Raw genomic sequence first — 3,459 nt, forward strand, 5'->3', positions numbered from 1 at the left:
ATGTATTATATTGATGGCGGATTGTAATCCAGAAAGGATTATGTGTTTATGAAACACATGTTAATTAAATTAAATTATATTCCAGTTTTAAATGTGCTTCTGATTACAGATAGTCTGGGATTACACAAGATTTGTATTTTAAAGAAAACCAGTTCGAAGGGAGCATAATTTGCTTTTTGGGTTAAAAGAATTTCTTATTATGAAATTCGAATGGTAGGACAATTAGAGAATAGACTGTACAGAAATTGAAATCTGCACGCTTATACACACTATAGGCAATGCTGATGTTGTTAACATTAATAATTTGAAAATAAAGTATAACAATAATAATAATTTGCATGGTTTGATGTGATATGAGCTAACCGATCTTTAGATTTAATCACCATTGGTTGCGCAATTTATTGTAATGCTTTTTTCCTCAGTTGGTCAGAACAAAAGTGGCAGACTTGTTACTTATTTGTTCAGATGACAATATCTGGTGAAAATTCTTATTTGGGTCATAGATTCCAAGACGTAGGCTAGAATCTGTGATTGCGATGTACAGTAAATATCTTCTCCAGTGCGGTGACTGACTGCCACACATTCACCTCAAAACATTAGATTCATCCGCGCTGGAGCCGTGCAGGCGCACAACCCACGCAAGGAAGATAATTCCGCACACAGCTGCAATTGCAGGTTTTCAAACAGAGATGCCGACAAAGAGGCAAAACTTACGGACTGCAGCTTTACTTAAACTAATTTAGTAAGTGCATGTCAAAAAATCAATGCAAAATTGTTGCCTTCAGATTATATGAAACCTTACTGTGTAAATCTCTCTCAAGTTTGCATAATTGTTTGTTACTTCCTGTCAGTGGTGTAGCACAAAGCATCACCAACAATGGTGATGGAGGATGCTTGAGGCAACTAGTTTTGAGTTTACAAAATTCCAGTCTACATGTTACAGATGTATTCATGTATAGGCACCTTTCAAGACCCAATGAAATAGCTTGATGAGTTTTTGTTGTATGAGTAATTGTTGTGGGAGGAAGTTGGATACTGGACATATCAAAAACATGTATGGTGTTAGTCACTGATTTTCTTCCTATACCTTCAGATTGTTTGTAAAATCTACCATACTGACTATAGATAGCAAGTCTAGAGAGTTTAACATAGGATCTAGGAGATTTCTTGCCATTGTAAAAGGTATGGTTAAATATTTTAAAGGAGTAATACCATTTGTAATGCTGCAAAATAGATGTGTATCAGGAGCACATATTCAGTCAAGAATTTAGTTGAGTTAGGAAAAGTCAAATGAAACATCATTTGTGTAAATATTGGTGAACACCTTGACAGATGCCTGTAATGTTTCATATATGATATCTTCTTCCATTTTAATGGGGTAGAATTTATCAAATTGTTACAGAGACTTTGGGGCATGGTCTTGTACCACTTTTCCTATCAAGTTTTACCTACAAAAGGCATTTTTCCATTCCCTTTTTATATATATATATTTTTTTTTTTTTACAGCGTGCATCCCCCCAGCTGCTCGGGCCCTCCTGTAGTGTTTGCCCTACGGGCCTCTGGAAAGCCTCTGGTTCTTGTTAAAATATTTTGTATGTTTTAAAATTTTACTAGGTGTTTGAGAGATAAAACAACCACAGGAAAAAGGAAATGCATCTTTTGACACGTTTCTTAAATGCAGTTGGATTTTGATGAAATCTAAAGAATTACTTTAAAGGCCTTGATATACTCCCGGAGAAGTTCTTCTTCACTCTTTGCTCAGTGTTAAACTCGGAAAAACTGAGCAACAGTATACTGTTTGTAAACAATTTAACGGCACCCACGCTGCTGCAGATGAGTATGTAAATATGTGCTGCACACAACAAAATACACAACAAAAAATGACTACGGAAAGAGAAGAGCAGTTAAGGAAACATCTGGAATTGTAGAATTTCTAATATGATTACAAATTCAACTTCAACTAAGAAGATCTCCAGTGTTTTTGCTCGTGTCTGACCTCCACGGACTGGGCATAGAAATGAACCACATCATAATTCAGTGTCAAAGAAGGTGGAGCCTCAGAGAAGTTTGAAGGTGTTTAGCTAGTCCTAAGTTTTTCAGGACATTTGCACTGCAGAGCTGTTTCAAACCACTGAAATAACTCCAAACATTTTATTTTTGGCCAGAATTTGTTTCAAAATGACACCACAGATGTTTGTTTTTCAATTTCACTTGACGTGGGATTCTTAATGGACAGTGTGTCTGTGCTGACTGTTTATGTTCAATGATTTCGCTGCATAGCTGTTCCAACCTTCTCTGGACCAGTTCAAAAAATCTTTCTTCTTGATGTTGCCTTATTCAAGGATTCAAATCAGAATGCATTTAAATGGGTTTCATGTTGTTTTTTTTTTGGAAATCTACCTGAGTTTGAACTGATGAAATTATAAGGTCCATGAGGTCACATGACAAATAGCAATCTCTGGGTTTTTCTTGTCAGTTAAGCAACCATTTTCTGTCTAAGTGGGCGATTCTAAGCTCTAATGTGGACCAGACTTCATGGTGATAGTCAAAACTTTGTCTCTGCAATATTATCTGTTTCCATCATTCTTTGATTGTAGATGTTCTTTGGAATCTTCTTAATTCTTACAATCAGTGCTTGAAGTGGGCTGGTACGCACCGGTATGCAGTACCTCTATATTTTAGCCTTTAGAGTACCTGCACTTTTTGTGCATACCGGCACTTCTGACATGTTGACAGTACTCAGAGTAAAAGCGTCAGGGTCTGGGTGATTATATGATCCCATATATGATTAGAAAGGACACTATATAAATCACTAATAATTAATTATTGATTACTAATTTGAATCTGTACTTTATAACGAAAATAATATCTTAAAATAAAAAGAAGCAGGCTTTTGCGATCACATCATTTAAACCGGTAAACTCCTGGATAGTCCAAGGATCCAGTAAACGAATTCAAACAGTAAGTTCAAAACAGCCGCTAATGCAGAGAAAGCACGGCCGATTTCATCAGCGATTGCGGAGAGAATAGTGACTTTCGTCCAGATGTCAGTAAAATTATTCTTTTCAGCGTTTATTTGGCTTTAAAGCAAGAGTGTTTTATAATGAACGCTGATTATGCGGTGGTCGGAGATTTAGCGATTCTGAATGGATCCGTATAGTAGTAAAGGCAGGCGATTTAGTGGTCTTTGGCGTCTCCCTGTGCTCTTGTTTGGTATCACAGCTTGACACAGCTAATTTGTATTGAAAACTTTTATTTAATTATTGATTAATTGTGGCACTATACATACATTGTAAATTATTAAAAAGTACTTATTTAATATAAATAACTCAATAAAAAAAATTAATAAATAACTGGCACTTCTTTTTTTCCACTTCAAGCACTGATCACCTCCATGCTTTACTGTAGGAACGCTGTTATTTGGATGGTGAGCTGTATTGGATTTCTGCCAGAAATATT

This window comes from Sinocyclocheilus anshuiensis, unplaced genomic scaffold (assembly GCF_001515605.1).
Source record: "Sinocyclocheilus anshuiensis isolate Anshui unplaced genomic scaffold, SAMN03320099.WGS_v1.1 scaffold548, whole genome shotgun sequence".
Classification (NCBI taxonomy): domain Eukaryota; kingdom Metazoa; phylum Chordata; class Actinopteri; order Cypriniformes; family Cyprinidae; genus Sinocyclocheilus; species Sinocyclocheilus anshuiensis.